The sequence below is a fragment of the Cydia fagiglandana genome, chromosome 3 (genome assembly GCF_963556715.1).
Source record: "Cydia fagiglandana chromosome 3, ilCydFagi1.1, whole genome shotgun sequence".
Lineage (NCBI taxonomy): Eukaryota > Metazoa > Arthropoda > Insecta > Lepidoptera > Tortricidae > Cydia > Cydia fagiglandana.
Window position 1 is genome coordinate 5,793,698 of NC_085934.1, and position 21,606 is coordinate 5,815,303.

At 35.1% G+C, this 21,606-nt stretch overlaps 1 protein-coding gene and 1 long non-coding RNA gene across 10 annotated transcripts in view; both read left to right on the forward strand.

Moving 5' to 3' along the window:
- Nucleotides 1-21,606, forward strand: part of LOC134679901 (myocyte-specific enhancer factor 2) — an 83,033-nt gene that overhangs the window by 25,188 nt on the left and 36,239 nt on the right. The window lies entirely within an intron of this gene.
- LOC134679912 (uncharacterized) overlaps nucleotides 13,119-21,606 on the forward strand; it is a 170,552-nt gene continuing 162,064 nt past the window's right edge. The window contains exon 1 of the long non-coding RNA XR_010100409.1: nucleotides 13,119-13,143. This is a non-coding gene — a long non-coding RNA (uncharacterized LOC134679912). The remainder of the gene's footprint in view (nucleotides 13,144-21,606) is intronic.

Genomic DNA, 21,606 nt, shown 5'->3' on the forward strand with positions numbered 1-21,606 from the left:
TGAGGATAAATTTTTAAAAATTAATGTTAAAGGATCGTTAAGGCATTTTACAGTTTTAAACCAGTTTAAAACTAGTGTTGCCTACCGATGCTATCGCGGTTCGCGTTGGCGCCATCTTGAGTTTCCATTAGCATGTGAAGAGACGCTCCATCGGGTTACACTTTAACGTTGTAATCTCCAACAAAGGACTGACCTGACATCTTCTTATCTCCCACTTGCAATGGCATTCGGTTCAAACCAAAACATTTTTTATCACCACGCTTTAAGATACACATTTGAATGCGGCTCGTTGACATGAATACGCGTAATGGATATTCAGAATCTGATAATGTTCTTTCAATAGAGAGAGGAAACTATAATTTAAACAAATAAAACACTGTGAAAACAATGGCTTCCTCAAAAGAACTGATTTTCTTTAGTACTGTCAGCTGTAATATTTTCCTTCTATAGCTGACACGTGATGCGCTGGTGGCCTAGCGGTAAGAGGTCGCGGGTTCAAACCCCAGCTCGTACCAATGAGTTTTTCGGAACTTAAGTACGAAATATCAAGGTTGGAAGGTCAGATGGCAGTCGCTTTCGTAAAAACTAGTGCCAACCCTAAATCATGGGATCATTTGCCAATCGGACCTCAGGCTCCCATGAGCCATGGCAAAATGCCAGGACAACGCGAGGAAGAAGAAGAGAGTTGACACGTGTTGATTTGGCTTTAAACTTTTATTAAAATGTATTCTTTGCAAGCGTGATTAATAACAAATTGTGTAGCAAGCAAACACGGTAGTCATATAGTATAATCATTCGCCATAAGACGTCGAATGTCGTCACCGCCCTTGACCCGCAATGTCCGATTTCTGAGCTATAGGGTCCAACCCGATAGCCTAAAAATATTAAAAGACTGTCGTCTCTATCCATTTTTAGTGTTCCGTACAAAACTTTGTTCAAGGAACACTTATTGTTATTGGGTTACCTAATTTATAATATAAATTTTATAGTCAAATGTACAAAAACTACACAAAAAACATATTAGGTATAAAAAAATATTAGGCTGTAATAACTTAACTTTACTTAAAACTTAATTTAACTTTCTTGCAGATTGGAATTAGCAGACAAATTATCTACTTAGGTAAAGATAATTAGATATATTTAAGTAGATAACCGGATTTTCTAAAGGAAATTGAAAAGCTGGCAGTAACCTTTATCATATTATCAGATATAGACGAGAGGAAAAATTTCTCTGACACCACACAGCCGATAACTTCTTTTGAATTGTTGGCAAAGAGAAAAATTGTAAGAAATTATATTGTTTGTTAGTATGTAATTAAAAAAGATCATGGAAAATGCAGACGTTATAAAAGTTTCTTACATATTATTATTTATTATTTTTATATTTACTTAACCATATTTGTGCTGTTTTAATTTTATACTATTATGTGTCAAAAAAAAATTACGTTATATTTGCCTAGACCCCGTCTCGTCACGTGATATTTGGCGATACAGGCCTATAACCGCGAACATCGAAGTTCGCAAATTGCGGGCATTTTTCTCTGTCACTCTAATTATGCCTTCATTGGAGTAAAAGAGAAAGATCCCCGCAATTTGCGAATTTCGGTTTTCGCGGTAGCCCCTCGTCTAGGCTTGACACCCGTCTCTTTCTGAACACCTCACTCACTTATCGATGGACGCCTCTTATATTTTAAACAAGCTATCAAAACTTTTATGTTAACCGCTTAGAACTTATTACATTGACCTAAATATAAGTGCGGTTAGTTTACTAGAAGTCGGTAAACAGTACAGGAAATCATAATAAATTACTACCACGAACTCAAGTTTTACTAAGAAAAAAGTTATTGTTGCTCCAAAAACTATTAATTAATTTATAATATTATCGATTTCCATATTTTGTGTACGTGATCTTTCGCACTCGAGTGATAATTAAAGGATCGTAGTAATAACACCGTAATGATTTAATTAATTAGTACCAGCTTGTTGCCTCTGACAAGTCGAAACACGTGTAACACATCCCTAACAAGTTTTAATTACTTTTCAAATTACTCATAACGAATCATGCTCGAGGCATCAATTTTCAATGTAAGAAATTTACAACAATTACCTATATTTGGAATTTATTAAGGCGTGCGAATTTCTTTTAAATAAGAGCTATTCGGAACATCTTTAAAAATGTTAACTATACCTACAAACGTTTATCGGCCCGATTCGAACTTTGTGATACGTCAATTAATAGATCTAGAAACGATATGGATAAATATGTCAGTGTCAAATGTGGCGTTTTTTCAAACAAAAACGTCACTTTTGACACTGACACATCTAAACCATTCGTTTCTAGATCTACCTCTATATTGACGTATTATCAAATTCAAATCGGGCAGACGGTTTACGACTAAACAAGATACTCATTCTGGGTTAGCGACTGAGTTTATATTTAAAGTATGTACTTTAAAAGTAACAAAGTATGCAATAAAATCAGGCACGTAATTTTTGCCTACTTCCAGCGTTCAGATTTCAAAGTTAGGTATATATTTGACAGTTTAATGACACTGCAATAATACAATAAGTAAAAAAATACGTGTATAAAAGAGGTTACTTATTAATTATATTACAGTGTAGTGGAAGTGAAGTGTCACTTACCATCTCCTTTGTAAGTAAGAAATAAATAAGATATTCAGCTTTACCCTATTTGTAGTGACATCCAAAGTGCTGTGACATTTGTAAATGCCTTAACTCCTTGCATAAAACATCATTCTTTTGCTTGGAAATCAATATGCCCTATAATTTGTATTTTTATTTTAGACGGTTTGCCTGCTTTGATCACACAGGCATCACATATAATAATTACAGTGTACACTAGAGAATTTTTCAAACCGTCAGCAATCGTTTCAATCACACGTTCTATTGATTGAAATAAAAGAAATTTACAGCTGAATGTGAAATCATATCCTTCATTTACTAATTGTCATTAAATAAATAATAAAAAATCATTTATTTAAGACCAACTTGGACTTTACTTTTACGACTTACTTACACTTAAAATTTTAATATCTGTTTCAATTCTACTTAAATTACTAGTATTTTTAGACTAAGTCATAAATCTTACTCTTGCCTCCCATTTTTTCCACTTGACCAGTGCCTTCCAGCGCTGTGAATAACAACTAACAACAACTTAAAGAAAAAGGTAGAGACGCGAGTAGAACTTTATACGGATTTTTCTTACAAATTTCCCAGTTTTCATTACAATTACACTTCCACACGCAATGTCCGCATCTTCGGTTGGAGTAAAACAAACGGATAAATTCAGTATAATTACAATCGTACGATCGTTGTTTTAAATGTGTGCTCAACACATGCAAGTTTTGTTTGTGTTGATCTGTGGATGGACGCACACATTTGCGGTTTTCATTATCAACGTTGGGCCGCGGCTGCCTGGGTGACGTCATGCACAATTGTCATCTCTGTCACGGCTAACAGCCGGCACTCGGTCACCGAACGCTTATTCTTTAGTGCGTAAACTGCTTTTGTTTTTATTTTTAACGTTATAAAACTTATAAACAGTAGGTTAATATAATGATTTAGAAAATGAAGTTGTATTTTTTTTTATTATACTCCCTCGAGTGCCATGTTTACATAAGCTTTGTAGGCGTAGGATTCGTTTTCTTTCTTCATAATTTTCTCAGCGCCACTTCGAAAGCAACGTGCTTCAAACTAAGAATGGCTTTGTACAAATAATGATCCACTTTTGTTTTCATTGAACTTGAAACAACCACGCTGATGTCATTAGGGTTGCCAGATGGTTGGAATTTGGCGGGTTTCTTCCTGATTTCTAGCATGTGTTTCCGATTCCCGATAAAGTGAAAATTGTCCCGAAAAACAGCTTCACGTTATAAAACAATAATTTCAAATTCCGAACTATCGTCGAGCGAGCGATTGACCCGCGTCGAGCGATGAGCGAGAGACTGTTCAAGATCTCAAAGAATTTATACTATTTTTATATAAAAACGTCTATAGGCAGAGCAGCTGACGTAGTGCCAATAATGTAAAATATCGTTGTTTTTAATACGATTACTTTTTCCCGACTTAAGTCTCAAAATCCCGAAAAATTTATATTTTTTCCCGATAATAGCGCCTTACGATCTGGCAACCCTAGATGTAATGTTAGCACGTAAGACGATTTTGAACCGTAAGCTCGTGGATATATTACAGACTTTTCTCAATTTTCCCGTGACGTGTGGTTGACATTTCTCATTTTTGCGAACTCAAGGACGACCCTTGATTCGGGTCTGAGGTCTTTCTCTGGGGGAAGTGACGCGGTCGTCGCTCGGCCCTGAGACCTTGCCCCCCTCCCCCCTCCCACAGTGACGTCACGAACGCCATCTTGCTAGGACAAGAATGCGTTGCCTGGCAACGGAACGCGCAACCCAGCTCGATGAAGTTGTTTTGTAATTTTTAAAGGAAAATTTAATTATATACATATCGACGCTTATCGTGAATAGTGGCACAAAACAAAATGAAATGCCATTCGACTTTGAATCTTACCAGTAATAGATAGAATATTAAATGCAATAGCATTTCATTTTTAGTTGTACCACTGTTCATGATAAGCAACGATATTGAGTTTTTAAATCATTTAAGTAAGTAGAGTTTTTATAGGTGCGATAGTTTTTGAGATGGATGAAATTGAAAACGCATTTTATTATATTTAGATGTTCTTAATAATATATCATTCGGTTGTTTAATTTCATATCTACTTATCAGGTTAAGAAGAGCTGTTGATTTGTAAACAATAATGTAGTTTTGTGTGTTCACTCATGAAATGTATTTAAGTAATTTTCTGTAAATTAATGAATTTTATTTTCATTTTAATTCAATATTATGAATGAGCTATTAACATAAAACTCCTGAACCTTAAGGCTCTTCAAAATTCACTGACAGTTCTGTAGTTACATAGTTAACTGCTTTTTGCAGTAGTAAAAATGGTAGTTCCATAAGGTCATTAAATTTGTTAGATTTAAATAACAAGTGATAATTCTTTAAAGCTCTCTGTCAATCAGTCATGTTTTATTAAAAATCTTGTGGCAATACCAATTCATTCAACAATAAGTACTTCAAAAGAGCCATTTGGCCTGATTCGGACTTTAAGATACGTCAGTAAATAGGTAGATCTAATCAAAAACTTTTGTCACTGACACATCTAATCCATATCGTTTCTAGATCTATTAATTGACGTATCTTAAAGTTCGAATCGGGCAGTTACTGATTATCACAGAATAAGTCAGCTGTAAACCGAATGTTAAAAGCGTGTGCGAATATTTTATCGATAAGTAGGTAGCATTGCGATAATCTTTATCTCTGTTATCATTTAGACCTATTACGTATGTCCGTGTTAGAGCGCGTTTACACTGACAGGCCAAATTGACGAACAAAATAATAAGATTTAAATAACATTCTGATGTCAATGTACGTTCAAATTGGCCAGTGTGTTGGTTGTCAGATTAAATTTACAGATGGTTTCAGTCCTGTAGCTACCATATTGTCACCAGGTTTAAATGCTCACATTTAATACACACTTTTTAAATACCTATCTAGAATCTCGTTATTATTACACAGGAGAAACATAATAAAAAAGTACGTTATTCAGTGTATTTGGATTGCGTTCCAAAGCCCTAAAGGCCGTTTTCATTAACAATATGTTAAGGTTTTGATCTTGTTTTGATACGACTAGATCCGTGGTATTGAGCATCTCGCTAACTCTTGTTAATAATGACACCAAAATAAGTAACTATTTTATTGTTTGCATAAGTGCGTGAAAGTGCAAAATTATTTATAAAACATCCAAGTCAGTGTGATATTTTTAAACATTTATTCGGCTGGTATTGGGTGAAATATAAAATACCTAGTATTTTATGCAACCGTTGTTTAAGAGGGGTCAAAAACGGCGAATGGCGTGAGTAACAGTTTAAGGCGAAGCCGAAAATTGTTAATGAAGACGCCACGAGTATTTTTTGACTCAGTTAAACAACGTTGCATACAATACATTTCTACGACCAAGCACTTACTTTGAAATAAAATTTAAAATTTAATGAATGTTTTTAATTCAAGAAGTAGCAAAAATGGGGCGGGAAAAGAATGAATGAATTAATGAAACAAAAAAAAACATGTCTATGGTTCACTTATTTGTCAGAGATGACATTTAAAATAAGGTTGGCAACACTGTGTATTCAATATTTTTTAAGTGGTCATTACACGAAGTATCGTAAAATCGCCAAAAAGATACTGCGTGTATGCACAAATTCTTTTTTGGGGAATAGACTAAAGACTTGTCTTGACAACTATAAAGTAGGGTTTTAAAGGTGTGTGCACGACCCTTTAAATGACAGACAAAAGTACGGGAGTAGAAGAAATACATAAGTGCATCGCAACTCTCCGTATGCTCAATCAATTACAGTGTAGTTGTGAGTTCGTTAATTAATCTGACACGAGTTTCAGTTGCAGCGCCGGGCGTTTAGGTACAGACTAAATATCAGAAAAGCCAACTAACAGACACCCGTGTTAAGATACATAAGGGCCACTTGCACCATTCCACTAACTCGGGGTTAACCAGTTAAACCTGCAGTTACCATGGTTACCAGTACAATTTGACACTATGTTAACGGATTAACCGGTTAACCCCTGGGTTAGTGGGATGGTGCAAGTGGCGCTAAAAACGTAATTGTACACTATACAGCCGATTTTTATTTTGCTGCTGATTTGTTCCCCAGATTTCGATAAAAGGTTAAAGATAAAGTTTCATATTTTGTATGTTGAGGGACAAATTGTGACTTCATATATATATCCCACCCAAAATGATAACCGAACTAACGAGAAAAAATTCGACCGTAAAATAAAAATCAACCCATTTCGAATATAATGTTATGACTTTACAAAAACAAAAGATTAGAAAAGATTAATTTTAAAATGAATGGAAATCTTAAGCTTTGCAATATTATAGCGAGAGCGTTAATGGGCTATGGGTTAATGGGTTTTGGAAACTTTTAAAGCTCAGATTGATTTTACCTTTACCTCGCCACTTACTTTTACTTACTAAGTAAGAGAAAAACTTAAAAGTTAATGCTATGCAAGAAAAAATCCTACCAGTATATTATAAAAGTAAGACAAATATTTTAAATACCATTTATTTGCCAAAAGTTCTTCTCTACCATTAGGAATAGATCAAACAACTAGAATAGAACAGAACACATACATTAATTACAAAATTACGGCCAAGTTTAAAACTAAAGTGATTACGGAACACAATTACTGTGAGCCATGGAACCAACTTATTATTTGTTTTTTGTGGAAAACGTTTTCCAATAAAAGTCTACATTGACTTTGTTAGTTTTTAGTTCATGGACGTAACAATAGTCGTACCAATTTTATTTATAACAAAAACTGAATAATTATTGATATAGGTGCTTTATACCTAAGCGCCTAGAACTAACTATATAAATTGATAATGGTATCTTACGTAAAAATTAACTGTCCGGGATAACCATATTTATATTGTTTTAAAATACAAAAAAAAATATCGGCTATGAAATAAAGGATTATAAAATGTAATTACAAAAATACAACTAAGTATTATTTATTGCAGATTAAAAACTAATACTTTACAATATCATTAAAACTAACTATAAATTAAAGATTTAAAAACTAAACTAAAATTAAAATATAACTACTTAAAAATTAAGTATTGAAATGTTATCGAATGTTTTAGAAATAACATAAAAACCCATCCATCTAGGGAACTAATTAAATTAGGCTACAAATATAATGACCACCAAAAAATACTTTGGTACCCTAAATAAAAAAATCATGCTTACCAAAAAAAATTACTGAACGCCAAAAAAATAAGGCCAAAAAATACAAAAGTACCACCGTTTTAATCACGACTGCCCTTCAAATTGTATTCAAATACCAAATATATTGAATGACCACCAAAAATCATTAATGATCACCAAATCTTGAAGACCAAATTAATGCGATATTTTCACCTAAATAAACCACTATGATTACCAAATAAAGTAAACTGATGCCAAAATTACTAGCCCCTCCCGCTCAACCCCCCGTACCCCCCACCGCATACCTACCTAAATTAACCTACTTTTCATGTAGCATTTCGTTATGCTACTAGAAAAGTAAGTTAAACTGCTATCAGTTAAGTGGGTTAGGTTAGGTTAGCACTGCGACCCTAACAGAAACGAAATGGTACTATAAAAGTAGGTTAAGTTAGAACTGCGACCTTTACAGAAACGAAATGCTACTATAAAAGTGGGTTAGGTTAGGTTAGAGCTGCGACCCATACAGAAACGAAATGCTACTAGAAAAGTAGGTTAGGTTAGGTTTGAACTGCGACCCTTGCAGAAAAGAAATGCTACTATAAAAGTGGGTTAGGTTAGGTTTGAACTGCGACCCTTACAGAAACGAAATGCTACTAGAAAAGTGGGTTAGGTTAGATTAGAACTGCGACTGTTACAGAAATAAAATGCTACTAGAAAAAGGTGACGAAGTAGATTAATTAATTTTATAGTATTATATTAAATATTTTCAAATTTATAGTAAAAATGTGGTTATAATCTTGGTGGTCATTTACTATTTTTTGGGTTTACAATTATTATTTTTGTGTCATTTTCTTTAATAGTATAGCAAGATGTAAAAATTTGGTTATCATTTCACATTAAAATGGGGTTTGAAATTTGGTACTCATTTACTATTTTTGGGTTAATAATGATTAGTTTGGTGTCATTTCCTATAAAAGGATAGTAAAATGTAATAAAATTGGTAATCATTTCACATTAAAATGGTGTTATAATTTTGGTGATCATTCATTATTTTAGGGTGGTAAAATATATTTTTATGGTATTCAATTTTACTAAATCTGGTGATCAGTTAAATAGCAGCCATTAAATTATTTTATGAAATACTCTTTAATCATAAAAAAAGTCCCATCATAGAAGATAGGTAAATCAATGCTTCCATAAAATTGTTTTTTATTTTACCACTAAAGGTTACCTTGATTTTTCATTTTTCAATAAATAGATACCTAAAAATAAACTTATTTAATTGAAACTAAAATCTTTACCTAGTCGAGTTTGTATACTTTTTTATGTTTGTGTATGCGTTTTGTTATTTATAAAACTGGAGAACAAAAGGTACTGCCTACAGCAAAACACAGTTTCTTGATAATGTATTTTCCTATTCAAATTGTCCGTTTAACACCCTTTCGCTTATCATTAGCACACCAATACAACACTAAAGTTTCAAGACTTCATGGGAAAGCTAGCAGTTGCTATAATTGTAGCTTACATCATCGCTTCAATAGTTAAACCTTACCTGCACATCATGTAACACAGTATTGTATCGTTAGGTTTTTTCCATGTACAGTTAAAAAGGCTACCTATTAACATTGTTTTTTCAGTTTCGCAGACGCTAACTTGCTGTCAATAATGATTTTTTATATACATTTTTATTGCTGACTGCACATTACACACCTAAAGTATTTGACTTGTCAAAATAAACATTATGAGCCCAAACTTGATAGATTATCTTATGCTACTGTCGAGTTATATTATCGACTTGGCTTGATCATTAGATAAGCTCGACCAGTACCAAATTATTGTACCTATTGTCATCCAAGCTACCGACACTGGTGTTATGGCTATTGAATGCTATTGAAAAATGGACATACATTGCTAGTTACTTAGTTGTAAATAATGTTAATATAAATTAAAATGAGTAAAATAGTTTCGTCATGTTACCTACTCTGTTTTTTACATATTTTAACCCTAAAAGTAGGGGTACTTAAGTTTTTCTTCCTAATATGCTAGGGTTCTTATGATATGTAATATTGCGGTACAACTCAGATTTAATTTTGGAGGGAAAAAGTAATCATTAATTTTGAGGCTATAAAATTTCTTTATCTGAACAAAGCGGGGTACCTATAGTCGAACTACAATAAAAATGTCAAAACATTTTTATACAAAAAAATTAGATGGCGTGCGTTATGAAAATAAATAATATTCATAGGAGATGACCAGTAAGTATTGATTTTGATGTAAAAATAAACATTTCGGGATGGAACTACCTCCGCATACTTACCAAAGTCAGATAACTGAAGGTCAAAAAATATGGTTAGCGCACGGTCGTCACAACATGTGGCACAATATTAGATTACGATAGATTTTTTAAACACCCGAATTAAAAGAGAAAAATAAGTTTTTGTTTCCTCTTTACGGCTAAACCGCTGAACCGATTTAGACGACATATAGGTAGTTTGAATCCCGGCATAGGATAGTTTTTTATCACACAATCTTCAATCATCAAACTTCATTTTACCCACATAGAATCGCAAACAGAAGTTAGGTAGGTTTACTTCAACCCAAATGTTTCTTAACATTAGAGATGGAAACAGACTAGTGACTTCCCTTTCAGTATTTCAGGAAAGAACATAAAATCTTTTATTGCACGTGAATACAACACGCATTTGGTTGGTTCTTCATTATTCATTGATTCACTAAGTGCACCTTTATGCCAGGCCTCTATAGAGTAAATTCATTTACGTCACTCGTGATTCCATTATCGAGCTATCTAGTCTTCAGGGATCAGATTTTCGAGTTGACATTTAGAGATCAGAGAATGAACTTTAGTCTATGGACACAATCTCTGGGGTTCTATATTCGAATATTGAATTCAGGTACTGGCTGCAAAGAAGTATTTTCGTAATGTTGCTTTTTAATCTTCGTATTTTATCGGTTGTATTCTAGTAAAAATACTACGTTTGTAACTGTCGCCATCATATCCGTACAAATAAGTCTGTCTATTCAAAGAAGTATCTAAATTTAGCACCAAATATCTAGTCTAAAACTTAATGGGTATAAATTGAATTCATTAAATTAATTGTAGCTTCAGAACAGACTTAGCGGGAAAATGGAATCAAGTTCCGAGGAAGATGAAATAAACATCAATTAGCTTCCCAGGATTTCCACGTGTTCGCACACAGGCGGAAACACACAGACGCCTACGGAAACTACTACAGGGACAGGATACACAGACGGAAACCGATAGAGACGCCTACGAGACTACTACAGATGCAGCAGAGACAACCCTGCGGTAGTGTTGCCAGACGGCCAAAAAAATCTGTAAATCTTTTAATTTTCCGGCCGCCGGAAAGCCGGCTTATTTCATCGAAAGCTGTAGGATAAAGTGCTCAAATATCATAATCAGGCAAGCTTGTGAGAATAAATATTTTTCGGTAATTGGAGCTTTAAGCACCGAAAGATAAAAACATTCAGTTCCAATTAATAATTCTAAACTGAGTTACAAATTTTGTTAGGGATGATGTACAGAATTTCACATCATTTTTAACCATTTTCCTAGAGCTTTTATCAACCTCATCTGGTAACACTGTATACAAAAAAGTTTCACAGGATCGCAAAGTCTGCGTTTGTGTGCCGCCCACGCAACAGGGATGGCACGCTCCGGATATATCCCGATAATTATTTGTAAAACATTTCAATTTTGTAGTTGGTGCCTAAAAACCTAATTACTGGTTGGAGAATTGATTTGGAAATAGGTAAAATATGCGCTTAGAAGCTGGAAAAGTAAAGCAACACGTGCAATAAGCCCGTGACCGTGGCCTTGAATCTAATAAGAACACTACTTATTATCAACAATTGAAATGAGATGACTGACTGTTATAATGATCAGAAGGTACCGACCTTAATCATTTGCCTGCACTGTCCAAACATTTACCGGGAAATGGCATGCACCAAAATAGCTTTAGGTTGTATATTGCAGATCCGTAACCAAAGGGTAAAAACGGGACCCTATTTCTAAGACTCCACTGTCCGTCTTTTCGTCTGTCCGTCCGTCTGGCTGTGACCAAGCTGTATCTCACGAACCGTGATAGCAAGACAGTTAAAATTTTCACAGATGATATATTTCTGTTGCCGCTATAACAACAAATACTAAAAACAGAATAAATATTTAAGTGGGGCTCCCATACACGCATTTGGCTGGTATTTAAATAACAAAAAAATACAAGTGTATTTATAATAAGTACCTACGCCACGTACTTACTTTTTACCTATTCCGTTTTTTACCTTACACCAACCGAGTATGGCTCGGGCTCGAATATGTAAGTAGCCGGTATTATCATTTATGTTTTAGTAGTAAAAAAACATGTTTTGAACTAAATATAAAATATTCATGTATTTTTAACTCTCTACGATTTTAAAAATAATGTTATTGTCATCTTCACATATGTTATTTTAGCAATAAAAAATATGTTACGTGTAGACTTGTTTATATAATACTTTTTTTTTATTCCTAGCCTATTTGAGTGTGCACTGCTGGGCAATTATTACTTATATTAGATATTTTATTAATGTTTAATTTTCTATTAATAATAACCAGCTTAGTTCTGCACTGTCCGTCAATTTATTCATCTACAATAATTAATCCGTCATTGAAAGTGAAACGAACCCTAAACATATGATATTTGTCATACAATGCACCGTTAACTCTCACTGCAGGCAAGGCTGTGTGCACCCCCCTTGCCTCCCTGTGCCTCCCTCCCGACGCAAGGTCACATAACTGCGAGCTCGACTAGTCGACCAACTAGTCGACCAGTCGGAGTCGAGTGCCGGGAATTTTCTGGAAACGCAACTTTGTTTTCTTTACGGTTTACGTTTTTTACGGTTGTTGTTTGTGTTAATTAGCGCGGAATATGTGCGTTATTGCTTTTTCGGGTTTGTGTGATGAATGAAATGAGTTTAGTTCACGGTTTCGTCTTGGTGTTTATATTAAATATTTTTGGTGCTGTTCTTGCTGAGTAAGCTCGGAATACATCCGCTTGAGGTAATTTTGCTCATTTTTTGCTTTGTCTGTGAATTTATAGCAAACGAATTTTCATGGAGCTATTTTTTTTATATGATTTAAGTATGACATGCTAGAACTGCCCGGATCCGGGCCGAAGCAACCGACACTTCATTTTCCGTGACAGGTGCCCGGGTCGTTCTAACGTGAATCATCCTTAAATCGATGATGTTAAAGATCGTATTTTAGAATAAGTGTATTTTTACATGTTTATGTATACAGGTGTATTCGAAGACCTACCTATTGACTTGTGTGTAGGATTGTTTATTTTAAAAACAAACAATTGGTTACATCATAAATTCGATACCTACCTCATGTATACCTACTAAACTGTTCACAAAACGCTCAAAAAAATTATTGTAAATTACTGTAAGACATTGTCCTCACCTACGCTATCAAGGAGTTTATCTGTAAGATAGGCTCGCGAAAATAAACAAAAGCTCAATTCGTCTTATCATGAGCCTTCGGACAAACAGAATTGAGTTTCCGAATTTACCCTCAATTCCAAAGAGCACTAACACTCGCCTAATCTAAATTGAACTTTAACATTCTCTTTAAAAAGTCTGTAATATGGTAGACTTGTGTTGCTTTTTGAATCGTAGAACGTTATGAACTTTGCGATACAATTTCGTACTGTTTATCTAATTCTGCGATACAATAAATAATACATACGTAAAAAAGTTTTTACATTTTCATTGTTTGACAATTTCTATGATGTCTTGTCTGTACGAGTATACAGTATGTGTCTGACCATGGGGCTTTAATTCCAGGGCTTGATTTTACTCGCTAAACTGAGTTACTTTTACTATGGGACCAACCCTAAAATCGGGGAATTTTTTTTGGCTTTTCCATAGAAAACGTCTACATCTGATCTGCCAAAATGTATGAAAAAGTAAACTTTTTTTTCGGGATTTCGGGGTTGGATCCATAATAAAAGTACATCAGTTTAGCGAGCAGAATCGAGCCCTGAATTTAAAGCCCCATGGTCAGTAACACCCTGTATTGATACTCGTAGCTCCTCTTCGTATGATATTTAATGGTAGAATGAAGGTAACGTAACCCAATTGATAAACGTGCACCGTGAATAGAGTTTTGTACGTAGCACTAAAATCTATCATCCAAACATGGCTCGTCAGTCTTCAATCACCACCTGGAACTTTATCATATAAGTCACAAATTAAATATTAAGCACAATGTCCATTGAAGCCCACTGCCTCAATCGAGCAAATCATTTATTACTGAACTCTACGAAAACTCCGGAATATTACGTTCAAATCAAAAGGTAGCCACTTGCGAATTCATACAATCTGAGCGCGTTTGACGCTGGAGCGCTACCTTGCGTAGGCGAGCGTAGAGGGTTGTTAGTTCCATTCCAAAGTATTAACGCATTACTTCAGGCATGACCAGTTTAAGCTATGATCTCGAGATCTATAGCAACCACACGGTATCATAGAACATATTTATATTGGTCCATCTGAGGCGCATCGAGAGAGCAAATGAAATAACAGGACCGCCTACGCTTCGCCCAGTATAAAGCTTTGATTATCGGAAAATGTACCGAACATCCCTTTTTAATGTAATTTATTTACGGGAGAGCAGGGATTGAGTTAGTGGTCGCCATGCTAACCCATAAGTGCTTGTCACTTTCGGGCATTGTCGTTAGGAACTCAAGTCCTTTGAGTCTGAATTTTAACAACTTTTTTTTACGAGAATCGGCGTTAGTAAAGATATGTGACGTCCCACAAGTCCCTTACGCTATTATTTACGCCGCTCCAATATTATTGCGGCGCTATGCGACGTAAGTGCCAGCACCCATAAGGTACCTTTTGCCGTGTAACGTCACATATCTTTATTATTTCATATCTAGTGAATCTCTAATTAATTTCTCGAATCGCGCTGTGAGTCTTTTAAAACGCGAGTCGAGTGATAGATGAAATCGTCTATTATTGCGGATATTTTAAATGTAAAACGTCGATTTTTTAACGCTCCATTACAACGCTGTCTTTAAAAAAGACTACGTAAATAATGAAACTCCGAAAAAGTAAACATATTAGGAACTTGCCATTAAAACAGTTTTCCAGAGAATTGGGTCAAGAAAAAGTTCACCCACATCCGCACGCTGAAACGCTGGGCATGCATGTAGCGTAGGTACTAGCGTAGTTCATGTTTCCGCGTGCCTGAAAGTGTTAGTGCAAACGATTTGCATAACTATGCCTGTATTGGTTTACGTCAGAAAGAAAATGAGTATAAACTCCCTTTTTAGGGTTCCGTACCGTACCGTAAAAGCGAAACCCTTATAGGATCACTCGTGCGTCTATCTGTCTCTCCATCGGTCACAGCCTATTTTCTCGGAAACTACTCGACCAATCAAGTTGAAATTTGGTACACACATCGCTCCTTGAGAAACACAGTGTCATTAAGCGAAAAACGTGTTTTTTGGGTACAGAGCTTTAAAATTTTCGAAATCTTCAAACGTCTAAAACTGCCGTACTAAAGATAAAAGAAAGAGTTTTTTGCTATATTTTGTTAGATTTTAAACTAATCTTGTGAGTCATTTGAGTAAACTGTGTTTTTTTTGTTTAATTTCTAAGATAATTCAATTAAAAGAAAATTGTAATGTCACTATTCCGTTTAGTTTTGCTTAATGTCACATGACGACTTCGCAATATTGATTCAATTTATGGAACAGTGACACTATATCCAGTTATTTGATATAACTTAAAGTTTATTTCAAAGAAAAAGCGCAAATAGAATCATTTTACATGGATGTTAATTAATATTTACTAAAGTAAGCGACTTTCAGTCTTAAAAAATTAGCAAATAAGACTAGTTTTTCTTTAAAACTAGAGTATTCTTAGCTTGTTTTGTTTGGCTATATTTTTACGATCAAAAATTACCAAAGTAAATAAACAAAGGGGAGGATAATATTTGGGGGATGCGATGCAAGGGGCCCGAATGTCATGTAACGGACCCCAGACCAGCCTCTCCTGCACGTGGTCACCCTGTGGAATACCAAACAAGCCTCTGGCGATCCACCAACCCGCACTGAACCAGCATGGTGGGCTTATGGCCCAATCTCATTTGACATGTACGACTCCTCGTTACGGCGCTAAGTACCCTGTAAAAGTGGTGCTAAGAATCCCCGGGCGGAAGATACCCACGTCATCATCATCCTGTTAGGCCTTGTTCTCATTTACTTGGGGTCGGCCTTCCCTGTTCTTTTCCTCCATTCTGCACGATTGAGTGCAACGTCGGCGTCTATATTGAGGTCTTTCAGGTTTCGCTGAACCGTCGTCAGCCAGGTAGCAGGTGGTCTTCGACGTCCTCGCTTGACTCGCTTCGTCGTTGAAATATCGAGCGCTACCTTAACCATGTAGTCTACAGGACGCCTCTGTACATGACCGTACCACCTTAGACGTTTTTCCGTTAGCTTTTCTGTTATTGGCGCTACTTTGAAACTACCCGGCGGAAGATACCCACACGCTTTGTCGTCAAAAAGAAGTGGCAGGACAACATTGTCGGATTATCAAATTACTCCGACAAGGTGGCTGTGTTGACGTTAAGCATATCCCAAATCCCAAAGCTATATACCTACCTTAACCGCAATCAAAGCCTACGCATCAACATCTACACATTGCGATGATAAGATTGAAGAGTATTACGAGATTATGACCCTCTAAAAAAAACTACTGATGAAAAGCAGGAAACATGGACCATTGTCCTTGGTGAAGTCAGATCAAGCACACATACATAGTCGGACCACATATGGCCTTGGCAGCAGAAACGACCGTAGTTCTAGGTCTATTCCATTTGCCTTTGGTCGAAACATGAACGTAGATAAGTAATTCCTTTTTTCTCAAAAAAACTTCAAACTCGCTGGACCTGGACTTCGCCTGGCGGAATATCACACACGAAATTGACTACTTATATAATAATATTTTCATCTGACAAAAGTTTAATTAGATATTTATTTATGTAGGTATTAGGTACATCAATAGGTTTAAATTTAGTTCCGATCACAGACCCGTGAGAGCAAACATAAAGTTTAAGACTTAAATCCACCGTAAGCAATTAATTCATAAATAGGCAAAACACCTAAACAGAAACACACTCTTATTTGTAACCACGATCAGTTTAACTTAGAATTACGAAGTAATTTTGACACCTTACAAGAAGAGATACCACAAATACACATTCAGAAGTTCAAATTCAAAATAACAACATTATAAATACTTTAGAAACAGCCAGTAGCAAAATTAAACCAACCCGGAAAAACAACAAAAAACTCACAAGCGACACATTACGTTATTAGAACTAGCTCTTCTGAAGGAGGTACGAATTCTTCATCATCATAAGTATTATCTTTATTAACAGTTTCAACTAAAACAGTAGTATTAACTTTATTCAAATAGCTTTAAACTTTTTTGTCATTTCAAGTCAAGACACATTGAGACATTTTCTACTGTAAGAGAACAATAGTTTTATGGGTAATTAATAGGTAAGTACCTACCTAGTGATAATAATAATTAATGTGTGTTTTGTGTCACCTTGTCAGAAATAAAATTGGAACATAACAGACATCACAAAAATAACTTGCTAATTTTGATGAATGAAAAAGTATCACACAGCACATAAATAATATTTTATTATAATTAATAAATATGGGAATCTTACACATACCAACCTAGTTCCACAGTTAGATCAATAGGGCTCGTAATGTGGCTATATCTATCTAATTATAAATAGTCGTCTAGTAGGTACCCATAATACAACTCTATTATGAACCTTATAGAAAAAATACAACACAGTGACATTAAACAACGAATGACATTCATTAACCACACCGTTATAAGCGTTCTGTACCAGTTGTAGTGGCTTTAAGCTTAAAACGACATTTTTCACTTAAGCATGCCAACTGTCGCTATGGTAAACTAAGCTAGCATATTGACATTACACAGATAATGACGATCGACCTGCTAAAACTTCTGTCAGCTTCTTAAAATCACAATGTCACTTAAAGTAAAAGAACAGTACGTTTTTATTTTTAGTCAGCATTATGGCTTTAAGTTTTAAGCAAAACCGTCATTATAGGTATAATGTCACTTTACTTATTTCAAAACGTTATTCTATTCTATTAAATTCAAAAGTACAAGTGTCCTTAAAGGGAAAAGTACGATATTGCTTTAAATTGAGTTTTGATTTTGATACCATATTATAAGTTTAAAGTGACATAGTACGTATAGATACACTATTTCTTATGTAAATTGACGTACTTACCATTGAATCTCATAGAAAACCGTCACTAAGCAAAAAAATACAATTTACTTCCCTTTAATGACATTGTTCCTATGAGACGGGCACCTATTCCCTCTATTCGCCATAACGACATTAGCGCCCTCTGGCGGTTCTAATAGAGCTAGGGCGATAGGTGTCTTCGTATTGCGTGCGTTACGATCATACGAGCTAGATGGCGTTATTAACTCAAAAACCCCATTTTTTGGATAATGACGTTATGTTTCTCAAGGAGCGACATGTAAATTAGTGACCCAAAGACGAACATGTAACGTAAGTAAATGAATTTCAAACATACGGGCCACTTTTTGGTAAATGAGAAAGTTAAAAAATAATGTTATCGATATCAAATGACAGAGATTATTTTGAGAATTTCAAATATATTTTTTATATAATTTAAACATATATGTTAGAGGTTATTTAAGAAAATACCCAAAAAATTAGTACCAGTAGTAGTAAGTATTAGTATAAAGGGGGCCTTTACCTCCGAAACTACTGGGTTTAAAATTATGAAAAAAATACACATAACAGTTCTTTACCTATAGTTGACAGGAAAACCTATTAGAAATGTGCAGTCAAGCGTGAGTCGGATTTAATGTACGGAACCCTTTGAAAGCGAGTCCGACTTGCATTTGGCCGGTTTTTTAATATTTACACATATACCTACGCTACAAGCTTTTATTTTGATTTTTAAACATGTTTTTTCAGTGGGAACAAAGTATCAAAAAGTTGTTTTTTTATTAATCTAGGACGAGGCTGCCCACCATACTAAATTTGACCATTGAATTAAAACCAATTTATTTGAAAATAAGACTTCATTTTCCTTCATTTCACATTTAAAGTTAAAACAAAAAAGTTTCAGTGTAGAAGAGTTACTACACTGAAACTTTTTTGTTGGTAGGTTGAGTAACCTATTTTTCATATTTTTTTTTTTTTATTATGAATGGGCTTACTCATGGCCACAGACTAGCCGAGGCGTAGACGTGGCCTACGATGGAGCGAGCTCGCCCAGAAGGTGCCTGTTCACTCTTGATTTGAAGGTTGCCGGGTTATAAGAACACGGAAATATAGACGCCGGCAAGGAATATAAATCACATTGGGCTGGGCGTAGTTAGGATATTACAAGTATTTATTAGTACATGCATTTGTGAGCGTATTAGTCATAAACTGTTTAGTAGAACCTATTATTATGTAGTATTTCAGTTAATTGACTATGTAATACTGGGAAATACCGCAAGCATTCATCCCATCGGTTATGTATATTATTATATACTATTTCTTAATTGAGTATAGCTTGTAAATATCCCGTGTTGTCCACAACATTGCATTCCCTTGTTTGTATTTTGATAAGAGTGTCGCGTAAGTATAGGTATTACTTACAGATGTAGTGCATAATTGTTTGCCATCGTATTTTCTCGGAAACGTTCGTATTTGTCACGCTACTTCATTCAGCCTCAGTACTTTTTGTACCGAGACTGACTGAAATAGCAAGACACATTCGTAAGTTTCCGTGAAAATACGATGGAAAATAATTATGCATCACATCTGTGTTTCCATTATGACGTTTAATTATCTGTCAACTCGATTTATTTGTATATTTATCTATGTGACTAATGTGTATAATGTGACTAATTCAGCCATCATAAAAAGGTACAGTCACCTGCAATAATATCTTACACAACGAAGGTCGCAAATCTTATTTGTAAAAAAAAAAATCTTATTTGTAGAGCCATAAGAGCGTGTCACATATTTTTGCGGCGTTGGGAGAGTAACATATTATTGCAGGTGACTGTACAGTACGTCATTTAAAATTCTATGCCACTACGTAGCATTTACGCGTTAACAGCTTATCGCAGAACACAGTGGTCGTTACAGAGAATTCATGAATATAGGGTGTCAGGACATAAGCTCCTATTCCTTACCTGTAGGTAAATTCAACGCTTATGAAAACCAGTGTATTAAGGACCACAGCTTTGTAGCAACTATATTTTAAAAGTGCACACGATTGTGCTGGTTTTCTCATGCCTGATGATGACGTTCAAATGGCAACAACTGCAACTGCATTACTGTTATGACATTACTGCTGTCACTGTCCATTTCTTTGATAAAATGATTGACGGATTAAACGTGCTAATTGCGGCCATAATGCCTAGCTCACTAATTTTCTCAAGGAAATTGGCAGTGACAGCGCCCGCGTCAAAGTGACAGCGATAATAGGCCCCGTGCATGAACTATAGCAGCATAGGAGCCGTCAGATTTTTGGCACAAGGCGTAAATGTGTCGTTTATGCTTCCGATGTAGCCCACAAGATGGCAGAACCTACTATGCACAAAGGAAATGTAACCACACACGTGCCACAAGATGGCATACCCTCCAAAGCGCACGGTTACTACCTATTCCAATACAGTAATGCATTTCCAATGCCATCTGAATGTCACCATTGACTCAGCTATATTAAAATGTGCCCCTAATAAAATGCGTCCAAACATAATAACTCCGTGTCACTTACGCCAACAACAGGACTTTTACGACACTTACGACTAATCACGCATCTCGCCATTAAGGCGTATCGATCCATATAAACACCATGCAGACCTGTGATTTGCATCACTTATGAATACGAAATTGTCTGATGCGTGGTTTGTTGTGCCTTTAAGTGAAATGAGTATTTCTTGGGGCTTGGATAAATGTAAGAAAAGCTATTACGATCTAAGAGAAAATTATAGGTAAATGATTTTTTAGTTATTTGGTAAGTACTATATTAGTTTATCTTTGTATTTAAATATGTATTTACCTATTATATATATCGTTATCTAAGTACCCACAACACAAGCCATATTGAGCTTAATCAATATGTGTAATAATGTCCCATTTTCTAGTGCCCGGTTTCTGAGTGTGCATAATTCTCTCCGTTAAACGAACCCAACAACATCATGTACCCTTTTTACTCATGGCTCATTAATTTATTTCTTGTAAGGGTAACAAAAGCGTAACACCGTGCAAGCGAAGTTAATGAGCGAAAAAATCTTTGTGACGAGAGAGGTGTTAGCTGAAAAACGAATAAGCTTAATTAAGCGAATCTTAGTATTAAAAAGTTGAAGCTAGCAAAGTTACCATCAAAGTATGTTTACGCACATGACAGGTATTCAGGTCGGAGTAAAAACACAAAGGTGAGAAAATCTATTCGTTTAGGGCATTTTCTAGCAATCTGGCACATAACAGCCCGTATGAGTATGCGAGTTGGCTCGGCGTAACTCAACACTGGTATACTATACATATGTGAATATTTTGTGTAATATGGCACGCTAGATAAATTGTTGTTATTCCCAGCGCTTACCCTATCGTCACCATTACATAATAATAATATATTTGGCCACGCTCGAGATCCATAAT